The sequence below is a fragment of the Calonectris borealis genome, chromosome 16 (assembly GCF_964195595.1).
Source record: "Calonectris borealis chromosome 16, bCalBor7.hap1.2, whole genome shotgun sequence".
Taxonomy (NCBI): Eukaryota; Metazoa; Chordata; class Aves; order Procellariiformes; family Procellariidae; genus Calonectris; species Calonectris borealis.
The window spans coordinates 12,562,322-12,575,827 of NC_134327.1; the positions used below are offsets into that span (position 1 = coordinate 12,562,322).

General features: G+C 49.0%; 1 protein-coding gene across 1 annotated transcript in view; it reads left to right on the top strand.

The window, feature by feature from the left end:
• EIF3B (eukaryotic translation initiation factor 3 subunit B) overlaps positions 1–13,506 on the top strand; it is a 396,012-nt gene that overhangs the window by 48,897 nt on the left and 333,609 nt on the right. The gene's annotated exons all lie outside the window — the stretch shown is intronic.

Sequence of the window (13,506 nt, forward strand, 5' to 3'; positions counted from 1 at the left end):
GAAGAAGGTGATCCGAAAGGTTTCTTTCAATCAGCAGGCATCAAGGTGAACTCAAAGTTCATTTGTTTTCAGAGTGCCAGCTACTGCTCGTGACGCTGCACCCTCATCCACTGCCTTTCTGTTTATACCAAATGACTGATGCAGATTTAATCATCTGCCTTGCTGGGACCTGCTGCAGGAGCGATGGTTGCCCACTGTGCTAGGAGCATGTGGGCTGCTTCCCAAAGGAAATTAATGCTTTTAGAGAGACTTTTTGTGTCTCATCAGCTGAATCTGCCTCTCTTTTTCTCTCTGAATTGCTCTGCAAAAACTGTCAGCTTAGCAGATTGGACAGGCAACTCTTTTAGAGCTGAAATGCTTAATTGTTTCCCTGGGCTGTGGATGGTATCGGGGCTTAAGGTCCAGGGTCAGGCCTTGGGAGGCAGCCTTGTGTTTTGGGCAGACCTTTATATTGGCCTTTTACTCAGTTTCTCTCGGAGGCCATCAGCAGGCGTGACTTTTCCTCTCTCTCTCCCCTTGCTTCCCCAGCCTCTGTACACATACATCTTCCTGGTATTGCATGCTCTTCCTAGCAAATACGCTGTATCAAGCTTTTTAACCTATAAATGAAAGGTAATTGCTAGTAGTTGAGCTCAAAGCCAACCGTTTGTTTCTCATTGTATTCACACCACTCTCTCATAATTTCTGCAGAGATATTTGCAGTTTAAATGAGCCTGAAGCCATGATCAGGGTCTTGGTGCTTAGCTCTTCACAGCTTGGGGAAAAAGGAAGTGGCTGTTTCTGAGTCATTATTTAAAACTAATAATAGAAAAGTGTTGATCTATTCAATTTTTTTTCCAGTTATCAGCTAATTGCTGCAGAACAGAAAGATGTTGAGAATCTCGTCTCCTGTAATGAGTAATCCCAGGAGTCTCTTGGTTCCTGCTACATTTACATTTCTTCAGGGTGGGTTCATCTCGCTTTGCAAAGATACAGCATGGATGTTTTCATCTCTTGTCTTTATAAAGTGTTTATTTTTTTATCTTTTAATTTAAATTTAATTGATGTTTAGTATGTGTAGAGGTGGGTGGCTGGGACCGTAGAGCAGATGCCGTGCAAACTTCCTTCCAGCTGCTTCGCCTGCACCTCTTGATCTGGTCCTGTCTCTTCCTGCCCCTGTGACCAACGCTTGGCCAACGTACCCCTACGACGCCGGCTCACCCTGCAAACCAGCTGCTGCCTCCTCAACCGCAGTTGTCCCGCGGTTCATGGCCATAGCTTGCCCCAGGCAAGAGCCCAGGGGCATCTTTTCAAGTTCACCAGCTGTCAGTCAGTCATCCAGGGCAGAGGTGGAATGGGTTGCAGAGCGTTACCATCATTTTTGGCAGCAGGGTCCCGGTTGTGCGGTTGGCAGAGAAGGTGCAAAATGGCTGCAAATCCTGCATAGCAGCTGTTCCCTGTGATGGGAGAGCGTATCCTCTCCTTATGGCTGCCTTGTAATTTAACAGCAATAGAAGAAAAAGCCCTCCCTTCCCTTGTGGATATTGGCTAGAGAGGGGAGTCTTTGAACGCACTGATTTCTCTCCTCTCTCCCCATCCAAAGCTGGATAAAGGGGGTAAATTCCAGCATTATGTGCTAATACCACCCTATGTCATGCTAAGGTCCAAAACACCCCATATGCAAGGTTCAGTGAGCTGCCAGCAGGCTGCCTGCATCCCAATGGCTTCATCAGCCTCCGTAAGAGCTGCAGCCAGGAGGATGGATGGATGGCATAAGGCCACTGAGGGCTCTGTCTTTTGTACTTTCCCTCTTTCACCCCGTCGAGTCCAGCCTGTGTTGACATTGAAGACATTTTAATGTTTGCAGACCCATACCCAACCAACGTGCTGGGTGCCGTTGGCTCTCTCCTCATTTCCCATTGCCACGCTTCAAAGCGCTTGCCGGGAGGAGCAGTAAAGCTCAGATGGAGAGGGTTCACGTTGCAGCGGATGGCTTCAGGGTTCAAAATAGCTTGTTCCTTGCTGCTCTTTTCTTTTGAAGCCCTCCCTCCCCACCCTTCCACCACTGTGAATGTATTGTTAAGAAGTCAAAGGGGATCCGGGCTGTGCTGAGCTTTGTGGTAAGACCACTGGGTTGCCAGAACTGGGACGTAGCCTCTGGCTTTGGGAATGTGCATTTTTTGTGGGTTTCTTGCTCTGTTCTGATGATGTAAAAGTGTGCATGGGGGGGAGAGAAGGACAAAGAGTTCAACCAGCCATGCTTCCTTCCCCCCTGATTTCCTAAAGGAGCTGGAATTTGGTGTTTGACAAATAATGGTAGAATGATTGGAAAGGGCAGGCGGTATGCATTCGTGTTGGCCTGAAGTCAAAAGAGGACTAAAAATCCTGGAGTGTAGATGGTTATGATGCTAGTACTGATTTTATAAGGGCTGGAAAAATGCTTTGAAGCGGCCTATTTGTGTCTGAATAAACCTGGCTTTGTCATTTCATACTCAGCCTGCAAAATTACATCCTGTTCCCCTCCTGGCTTGCTTTTCCCTGGGGTTGACCACTTGGCCAAAGTCAGCACAGAGTCTCTAACCAGGCAGAACCAATGCACAGATACAAAAATAACCTGGGGGTTGACCAAGCTGTTTCCAGCCGGGTAGAACTGAGCTTTAGTGCTCACTCAGCGTCGAAGCCAAAGTCTTTACACAGCCATTGTACAGATTTGGACCCTTGCTGTTTGATGCCAGATTCACCGCTACGGTGGGATGCATCTGACCTGGCCCTGCAGACTCTGCATGCTCCGGGGAAGGACTGTCAGGCCTCAGAGCTCTTTGCTTTTTGAGCAGTGACATGGCTTTGCAAGGGTACGGCGTGTCCTTAACGCATGGCTACCTTTGCATCAGTAGTTTTTGCCTTAACCCTTTAATTCACTTGTGTTTTAGGGGGACAAAATTGTAGACCCATTACCCACGGACAACAAAAATTGCCCTGGGATAACGTGTAAGATTAAGTGTTTTGGCTGTGTTTTGCATCCGTCAAGGTGGCACTGGGAGGATGGAGGGCAGGGGATGAATGGCAGCATTGAAAGGGTGGCGAAGAAAAGCTAGTTTGTTCCTTCTTATGTAAGCCGGACCTTCGCAGCGGCTCGCGGGGAAAGCCGGTGACTTGGCAGGGTGCTGCGTGGCTGTGGTGCAAAACGGTGCCAGGGAGGGTGTGGGGTGTGGTGACTTACAAGCAAGTCGTGTTGCTTGAATTTAAGGGCTTGCCCATGTTGGTCTTGCTCCTTAACCCTCTAGTCAAGGGGGGGGGGGAAGCAGAATTTAATAAAGCCATCGATACCTGGGTGTTTGGGGAAGAGATGGGGAGGGTGGGTGGCACTGGTCTGGAGCAGGCATAATGCGGCTCTTCTGTTCCCTCCTTGATTAAATCAAATCGGGGATCTAGCTTGGACTGTGGAGGTTGAGGTTTGTCCTTGTAGGAGCTGGGTAGCATTTGGCCTGGGTGCTGTGGGAGAGCCCCATGCTGGGACAGGAGCGATGCGGGAGAGCCCCGTGCCCGGAGGGGAGCGATGCTCGGCAGGGCGGCGGGGCCGGCTGAGCCTCTCGCTGCAGTCGCTGTGTCTGTGCGAGGCGCCGTGGGAGCCGGGGCCGTGCGGCCGCTCCGCCGTGGCCCATCTGAAACCCATTTTCTGTTCCTGGGCTCTTACAAATGCCGCTGCCGCTGCCCCCAGCCTGGCTCCCGTGGCAGCGGGGGTCCGTCTCTTACCCCTGCTGTCAGCAGCAATTCCCGTCGCGGGTGCCCTGTGAGACGGTTGAGCAAAGCACAACCAAAACCTGCAGTCAGGCTGTTGCGCTCAGCAGGAGCTTTTATCTGTGCAACCTGTGTTGCATGTAGTGCCCAGCCTTTGGGTCGCAAAGGGCTGGGGTATGGGGGGTCTGAATACACTTAAAAAGTGTGTGACCCCCCCTCCTCCTGCCTGCCGGCTCGCTGCTGGAGCTGGGAATCAGGCCCTGCTGCCTTCTCCCTGCGAGACGTGAAGCTCCTTTCCCTTCGTCTCTCCTCAGTGTCCCCCTATGTCTAGCACCACGAGTGTCCCCTCAAGTGTCTCGACGTGCCATGTTGCCTTCCCGTGGGGCTGGCTGCGGTGGCCTGATGTCCTCCCAGCCCTGCAGCCCCACTTCGTCTTTGCTTTTTGTGGTTTTGCTTCATTCAGGGATGGCTTAAAATAAAATATTTAAAAAAAAATAGGAAGTGGAGAAGTTATAGCAGCTGGTTCCTGTCGGGAGGGAGGTGCGAGATCAGCAGCCCGACCCTTGACAAGGAGGGAGGGAAGTTTCCACATCAAAACCCTCTGGCTGTGGGTTTGGGCACCCTGAGCCAAACCTCCTTGAACATGGGCTTTTCTTGCTCTTTAATGCTCAAAAACCCCAGCTGCCCCGCCTGAAGATGGTGTTTGCTTGCTTTGGGAGGCTTTGGGTCGCAGCCTCAGCTTCTCTTTTGTGTCTTGTTTCTGCCGGGGGCGCAGCGCCTGCCGGCAGCGGGGTGCAAGGCTTCAGGCTCTCTCCATCGACAGCCCGACAGAAACGCGGTGAATTCAGGAGCAAATCCGACACTTGAGTGGAGTCCCCTCGAGAAAGCTGTTGCGATATTCAATGGAAAGCAATCGCCTTTCTGCAGGCTTTTTGTTTCTTCGTGAGCCTTTCCCCGAGACTGGAAAATTAATTACTGCCACAGAATACCAAAGGCTCCAGAAAGCCACACAGAAAAAGATGATTTAAAAAATAATCTATAGGTGCTAATGGAGAATGGCGCAGTAATTTTAGCAGACTGCCCCAGAGGGGAAGCGGGGCAGGTGAACAGGGCTGTTCAGTAGTCTTTGTTCACCATTTATACCTTAAGACTATTGCTTTTTATTTCTTTGGCGTTTCAGGTGTTGGTGTCCTTGCCATCCGGACCGTGAGGTCGGGACACTGCTGGTAGGGTCCATTGCATTTGGAGAGAGACGGTGACCCCCAGGCTGTGGTGGGATGCAGGGCGGCAGGAGTTTCCCTTGCAGGGGCTGATGTGAATACAGGTGTTACGAACCCAGGGACTCATGCAACGGACCTTGTTCTCCTCCTCAAACCACGATGCAGAGCTGAGGAGCATGTTTTTAATTAGCAGTGCTGCTAATTGTTTGCTGTAAGCCCTTTGGCGAGTTACTCAAGCTGTCTTGTTTGTCCCCCATAAAGGGGGAGTGGGAAATACCTGTTTTTTGGAGGGCTCCTGGGTGTGAGCTGTGTCCACGGGAGGTTTGGAGGTCTCCAGGAGGAGCAGTGTCTTGGGTGGGACCGTTGGAAGACAGGGCTGCAGCATTTGGCAAGGAAAGCCATGCAAAACTGCCTCAATCCAGACTTTTCTTACCACAGGGTGAGTCTGGAAGCTGTTGGCATGAAAACAGGCTGTATTGATTCAAGAAGTACGTACCCTTCAGAGAGCTCAAGGGCTTGTACAGGTCCATGGGCAAAACTCAGCTATGGAAATGCACAGAGGTCACGGCTTGCCGTCCTGCTCCGACCCTGGCTGGCTTCCAGGCAGCTCAGGATGCAGGGGAGGCGCAGAGCGTGCCATCCCTCTGAACAAAATGTCTATCTTTATCTTGGAAAACGCTGGGCATCCTTGAGCAGAGGGTGCTCAGCCAGCTAAGAGGGCAGTGAGCATTAGCGGGGCTGTTGCTTTTCACCTAATGAAGGGGTTTGTAATTTTGTCTCAGGTTCTCATCCTCAGACTGTGCCATATCCAGGTGTCAGACTGTACCAGTATCAAAATACTCCCAGCCCTGCCCGAACTATGTGTTAAACAAACGAGGGAGACTTTTCCTGACCCACCAGGCAGTGCCTTCACGAATCCCATGTTTTATCCCCCAGGCAGATGGATCACACGCAGCTTTGGCAAAGCCACATTTTGTGGCAGGGAAGCTGCAGTTTCAGTGTTTATTTCTCTGTCATTGCAGGAATTCAAAATGGATGGAAGAAAATGCCATCGAGATTGACTCTTGTTTTGTTTGGACCCTGGACAGGTCTCTGTGGAAAACATGGGAGGAGCGCGGGGGACAGAGAAGAGCCAAGAAGACGTGTCAAAAAGACAGCGGTGGCCAAAAGAGTGGTCAGCAGGGAGTGGAGCAGGGCTGGGGAGGCGTTTCTGAAGAATAAAAAGGGTGAGGGGAGTTGAGGGCACCTACAAACAAAACGGGGAGCTACGGAGTGGGTAGATGCTGAGATGAGCGAGAGGGGCTGCTGAGAAACCAAGTGCCATCTGCTGCAGCATGGAGACCTGCCCTGTTTGCTTTTCCAGGGGTGGGAGCAGGGGCCAAAGTAGAGGAGAAAAGAAATGACTGAATAATTAAGTGGTGAAAGCTTATCAGAATATAGTGGGCAAAATCCGAGGGGTACATGATGCGGGGTCAGATAATCTGAAATAGATGTGGCTTCATGAATGGTGGTGGGACTTGTAGGCTTGGACTGAACAAGCAGTCATTTAGAGGCAGACTAAAAATAGCAGTGGGCTACGGTGCTCCTTGCCCATGCTGGGAGAGGAAGGCTTGCAGCTTCACCAGCTGTCAGGTTCTGCAAGCAGGGCAACGTCCACGGGGGATGGAAGTGCAGGAGAGACGGTGCCAATGACCTTTCACGTGCTATTGGGCACCTCTCTCTGTCTCCAGTTTTTCTCTCTCACAAGCTTTGCCTGCCTTATTGATTTCAGACTCTGTATATTTTGGTTCTTGGGTAAATCAGAAATATTTGTCACCTAGAATGATCACGCTGAGAGTATAAAACTTTTTACAAAGCTTTCAGTGACCTTTAGCTAATGGGAAATCAATGAGCTGAGCGTATATAAGCATTTCCCAAGTGCTGGGTAATGCTGTGCCCAGTGGGGACCCACCTTGGCATAACACGGCTACCCAGTAGTAGTCTGGGCATGCAGGTCTTCTGGATAAAGGTTCTTGCATCAGGTGGGGATCACCTAGACTTGTGTTTCTTGATTAGCTTTACTTGTGTCTTATATATTGTGAGTGTGAATGTATCTGTTTGTAAAGTCAGGTGTCAGAATCAATCCATAATCCTGGGCAGAAATGTTTAAACAAGCATAAGTTTTTGATAGGGTGAAATATATGCAGGTTATGACCTTCTGTTTTCTGTAAGCAGAGCATCATTTTTGTGATTACAATTAGTATGTTGCAATGGATTCTCACTTCTAGGATGGTCACTCCTCCCTATTAACGCAGTTTCGTTCTTCAGTTCTCCTAAGCAAGCCCCCGTTGTGTCCCGGGGATGCTTGTGCTGTGCAACCACCAGGCAAAGGCAGGTTGTTGTGTTGGGTGCGGGACAGTCAGGCTCTAACAGCGGCTGTGGACATCCCTCTGGCTGTACCTCCCTGAGCCTGCTTGCTTTTTTCCTGTTCCAGCTACCGTTAGCAGCCAAAGAGTGAACCCAAAACACGCAGCCACCGGCCAGTTTTCACTGCGTGGATCCAGGGATTATAGCCAGTCCCTGGTTAGTGGGGCTGGGAGCTAATGCCTGCTTCAAAACGATGGAATTGGGATCATGTTGGTTTTTCCTCTTCTCGTTTAGATGCCTCAAACTGAGCTTTCTGGATTTCTTGGATTCTCAAAATAGCATCAGGTTTCCTTCTAAGACCTGCCAGCTGCAACAGGAGAAAGCGTATCGTGTGTGGTGGACAGTAAAACTCGTAGCGTTGTTCCACAGGCACTACCGAATCAAGGCAATTCTCACATTGATTTTGCATCATCTACACAGATTTTCCTGGGGAAAGTGAGGGTGCTAGGAGCCAGCCTGAAAACAAAAGCCTTTTGTAAGACCAGGAGAAACCGTGTTTCTGTTCCACCCCACAGCACCAGGTGGAGGCAGGGTAACAAGATGAAGCTGCTGCGTGGTGAGGTCCCCTTCACGTACCAAAACCGGGTCAGGTTGGGACCAGGTCCCCCAGCACAGCCATGGCTCTGGGCTATGGCACGATTTCTGGGAGCAAATCTGTTTAAAATAAGATGCAAAAGCGTCTTTCATCAGCAAGTGAGAATGTGAATTCAAGATGTCGGGGCAGGTTCCAGATGCTGTTGCATTTATTACATTTTTTAGAGCTTAGCAAAAGGTCAGCGTGCTTGGATGCAGTTCCTGACTTTTGGAAAGTCTGCAGGTTTGGGAGTAATGCTTTTCGCTTTATTTGTAATAGGAAAACAGCCTGCTTGCAAAGTTTGCCTTTGGAATTGAGATGCTAGCTGAAATCTAGCTCTTGAGCTTGTCAGTTTATGCTAAAAAGACAAATAGAGACAAGGTTTTGGGTTTTTTTTTCCTTCTTTTTTGTTTTTTCCTCCAATATACAGGAAAAAGCTTTCAGTATAGATTAGGTTGCTGTTGTCAATGTTAGCTTTTTTTTCTGGCCGTGCTGATTGGAAGGAAATTTCCAATACAGCATACTTGCCAGAAACAGATTCTTTGCTGGAACATTTTGGTTGAAATATTCTGACTTGCTCCTTGCAGTGATGCCGTTTTGTCCTGGTTTTGGCTGGGATAGAGTTAATTTTCTTCCTTTAGTTGCCAGCTGGGGTTAAACCACGACACCTTTAGTGCGAGAACACACGTCAGTTGGCTGCTTTGTTCTTAACTCTGAGCTTGACGTTTTCTTTATTTTTGTTGGGGTTTTTTTGTTTGTTTGCTTTGTACAAGCCTGTTATCACACTACAGAGATCATGATGCCACTCGGATGTCCGCAAGAAAAATCTTTTCTTGGCCCTTCTATAGACCTGTGTAGTACTGGGAGTCAAGAGCAACGGCAGGAGGAATCCCATCAGGATGGAGTTAATATGCTGGTGAAGGACCAACATGTGGGCAAGGCGTTGGAGACAACCTGGTTTTTCTCTCATCTTCTGATCTTCTTCCTTTTGGGAGTTAGACACTATCTATTTGCCTCCAGGATCTCATTTGGTGCCTTCCCAGTAAAAATGGGGAAACTACACGTGTTTGGCTTGATCTGCCTGACCCTGGCAAGGCATTTCTGAGGCCATTGTGCTACCGCAGCTCGCTGCCCCGCAGCTGCAAGGCTTGACAGCGTGGCGCCGAGACATCGCTCTTCTCAGCCCTTTTTAGACAGCTACCCAAAGATAGCATGAGCTGGATTTGGATTTGTTTTTCTTCTTTTCTTGTTTGGTCAAAAGCAACAGGGGATATTCCCCCCCTGAAAGAACAGCAGTGTTTGGTTTGAGAAAGGATGAGGTCAAGAAAAGGCAGGAAAAGGCTGTCTCACTGTGTTCTCGGTTACTCGATTGCTTTTTTGCACCTGCACCAGACTTCCACTGGTGAGAACTGGGGCTTTGCTGGGCTCCCAGAACAGTGCTGTCAGAGAGGAAACATCTTCCACTCCCCAGTCACGTCCTGTGTTTTCCTTCTCACTCTGTCATCACTTTGCAGAGTAAAATCCCGAGCTCACATCAATCCCTCCAAGGCCTCTGGAGCAGCTCCGAGGGGGCGGCTGTGTCTGCAGAGCCCACCGTAGTGCTGGGCAGGCACCAGCTCCATCCCAAAAATGATGCAGCTGAAATTAGCTCCTCAGCAGGATTTTTCTGGCTCGGAGCTGTATCACAGCTATACCATTTCCAGTTCTGCAGTTAGCCTGGAGATGGTTTTGCCTCATGTGCTGTAAAACTGCCTTTAGGATCAGGGCATTGACATAAGCAGCTGGGGTTGAATGTACAGGAAGGCAAAGCTGTGTCGTCTTCAGCAAATGCAACCACCACCTGGCACATAACTTCTGTGCCTTCCTAAACACCTATGGCATGAAAGGGGAAGAAAAACCCAGGATTAGCTGCGTCAAATCTTTGAGTCTCTTGACTCACGTCAATGGGACTTCATTCCCTATGTCTGGGAAAACGCTAGTTTTTATGCTTTTTGTTTCTTAACATGAGCAGAACAGAAAAGAGCTGGGGTGAGCGATGGAGAGCAGTTTTCCCTTCACCCCCTGCTAGGGACGTGGAGGAGAATAGCACCCGTGCAAGGTCTCGGGCCAGGCTGCAGAAGACGTCAGCTCTGGGATTTGTGTCCCTACATCAGCCCCATCCCCTGCAGACGGCTGCTTTCTGACGGACAGGCAGGGCAGTCGGATGCCGTAGCAGCAATGTGTTTTTCTTGCTGTGCAGCACAGGCTTATCGGGAGTTTGGGCTGGAGGGCTGCAAGGCTTTTCATGCTTTGACATTTACACAGCCATCCACCCTTGCGTTGCGGCTGTCGTCAGGCTGGGAGAGTGGTAAACACCAGCGGCGAAGGGTGGTTTTAAGGGCTCCTTTTCCAGTAGGGACATATCTCATATTTTGCTCCAGTGAAGGTCTCCGCAAGTAAAGAAAGACTTTGCAAAACGAGAAGTTTAAGAGTAAAAAAGAAGGAAGGAAGAATAAAAGAATTTTAAGAATAGAAGATTTCTTTTAAGAAAAGAATAAAAATTTTAAGAATAAAAAAGAAGGAAGAGGAAAAAGAATTTGTAGGTCATGTTTCTGGGCTGTTTCAATAGCAGTTTAACAGAAATAAACTCTGCGTGTGTAAGTGTATTGGAGCTGCCTTTGCGTCGCCTTTCTCGAGAGCAGAGAGCACCAGGGCCGTGGCTGTATCCGAGGGCCGGGATATATGACTAAGAGGTCGAGGCGAAGGGTTTTCCATTCTTAGCTCTGCAACTGGGTCACGCTGTGATCTTCAGTGAGTCACTTACCTGCTTGATGCCTCCAGTTTTCCTGAGGTTACAACTACTAACTTGTTTCTAAGGATTCGGAAATGGTCTTGGGCCAGGCAGATATAGAGAATTACAGAAAACACGTTTTAGGTTAATGCCTGCAACAATGAAATGGTTTCAGTTATTTACTACCCCAAACTGTGGTTACATGGCAGGTTAAGCAAACAATTAGGTTACTGCTGCGGCGCCTGTAGGGAGGTACTGACCCATTAAAAATCTTATTTTGCTGGACACCTTGTACAGAGGCTTTAGTTTATGCTAGTTATCCTTAATCTAAATCATGCGTATTCAATAGTTTAGTATGCTGCAGTTGGATTTGTTGTGTTTTTCAGAGATGTGTGGTACGTGCCTTGTATTAGGTCCAGAGCTGTACACCAGATTTTCTGCATGCAATAGTCTCTGGATTTTAATAACTTACTGGGCAGGTTGATGGTAGGTTGGCATCTGTCTAGTCCTATTGGCACCTCCTTGGTTTTATTTTGACTTAGGAAACTGCAGTGTGAAGCAGACTTTTTTCTGCCAAATAATTCTTTTTCCTAGGGTGTTTTTTTTTTTTCTTTTCCTATTCCTGCTTTAACTTTGCCTGCTCTGCCTATGTTAAAGGATGAAGTAGGCGAGCCCCTGTTCTCCTTCCCTGCTCCCACACAGGCACCTTTTGAAGAGTACCACAACCTCAGTTTTGCAGTCTGTGCAGTTTGAGTGTGTTAGATAGTCTGGTCTCTAACACCAGCTATTAGGGCTGTGTTTAGTCTAGCAGCATTTGAGATGATATTTGAGCTGGTGGAGCTGGGAGAGGACTTTAGAGATGCTGGAGAAGAAAAGTTATTCCAAGAAACCAATATACTCTCAAGAGCCCCAGGGGCAGGAAGAGAGAGAATAGAAATAGGTTATCTAAAGCCCAGGCAAATAAAATATTCTTATTATAACTCCGTGGGCACTATGCCAGCTCTCTGTAAGCAATATTTCTCTTTGCATCTCGCTTTGCCAGTTAATTGGACATCTATTATTTCGTGATTTCAGCAGGAAACATAGCGTGAGTGATGACTTTGGTACCCAGCCCAGTGCTACTGTGCACTTTCCGAGCCCTGAATTGTGGAAATGCTTCCAGTCGGTCTCTGCTCCTTCTCCAAATGTGTATGTGAATTGTCAGTGCTGCTTGGTGACATTTTCTAGGGACGGCGCTTCTGCAACACGCTCCTTCAGCAGACAGCTGCTTCCGTGATGTTCAGGGTCCTGCAAGGATGGAGGATGGAGGCAGCTCCTCCTTCCCCATCTTCTGCTCCTCTCCCTGCCCTGCCTGAGGACCGGTTTTGCTGGTGTCTCCCTCGGGGACATCGGGGCAGCTGGAGGACAGAGGCACACACCGTGTGCGGGGATGTGGCAGCCCAGGGCCAGTCCCCCAGTGCCCAGTTCTTTCTGCCAGACTATTTCAGCCACAGGTACATCTAGAAGCGTCAATGGAAGCAGCTAATTTTAAGCTGATACAATTTCTTTTAATTTTTTTTTTCAACATCATAATTCTGTAAACAAGTTTATTTACCCTTCCTGCCCGACTCTGGGGTTATCCGCACACAGCCGGGGAAGGCAAACCAGCGTCTGAGCACAGTTATAGCTGCCTCCCGGATGCTCCTAATGAATTGTTTGCAGACAAGCTTCAGACCTGCAATTACTCACAGAAATTATTCAGCAAATAGTTTTGAATAATGAATCCCTTTGAGAAATTTGAGTTGTTTTGCAGGCAGATTCCAGACAGAGAACACGCTCAGAAGTCGTAGCTTTTAACATATTTTCCCCTCTGTTTGCCAAGCTGTGGAGTTGGCATAGCATCCCTTTCCGATACCTTCACGTAGGATTAAACCTCTCCACCAGACACGTGTGGTGTAGGCTGAGAGCACCCACTCGAGATAGAGCTACAGGCACGGCGTCTCCCCATGTCCCCCCCACATCCCCTCCTTGATGGGGGTCTCGGTTGCTGTTTTTCCAGTCCAACTTCCCTGGAGCGAGGCAGCGGGGATGTCTTCACCCATAGATGCTACTGGCAGGGCAGAGCATCAAGAGTTGGAGAGCCGGGCCCCACCTGGTATCACCCCTTTTGGCCAATATTGCCTCTATGATCTGCAAAATCTGCACCTTAAATTGCCACAAGGCCTTTGAGCAAAGGGGCTGTAGAAGAGTCAGGAGAGGTCTAGGTGAGAATTTGACATCCTGAGAGCTAAAAGAGGAGGAAAAAGCTGCTTGTGAGGTCAAGTTTCTGTGGATTCGTTCCAGCTGCCTCCCGCCAGACAGCGAAGCATGGTGTGTGATGTCTTATAGCTGGGAAATGGAGAGCTTTTGGCAGGGAAGGCAGAAATGACTGACACCACTTTGTGAGCTGAGGCTGCTCGGTCCCTGAGTCCCATCGAGGGGCTGATTACTGTGGAATAAGAAGATGGCACTTGCCAGCAGGGAATCATGAAGGCAAGGAGCTGAGGACATGGCTTTTTTTTTTTTTTTTTGGCAAGTGGCTTTCAATCACCTGCTCTGGACCCTGCAACTGGCCAAAGCAGTGGGTGCTATAGGAGGGACAGGGCAGAACCTGGTAAGTGTGCTGGTAAGCGAAGGACACAGGTCCTGGGGGTGAAGAGGAGAGTTCAGCCTGGTGGCACAATAACCTGATAGTTAAATATTGGGGCCTGTCACTCACATGGCCCTAAATCTTCTGTATCTGCTTTTACAGACCAGGGAAAGGCTCTGGCACCAAAGGGGAAAGGAGACGAGATTCCTAC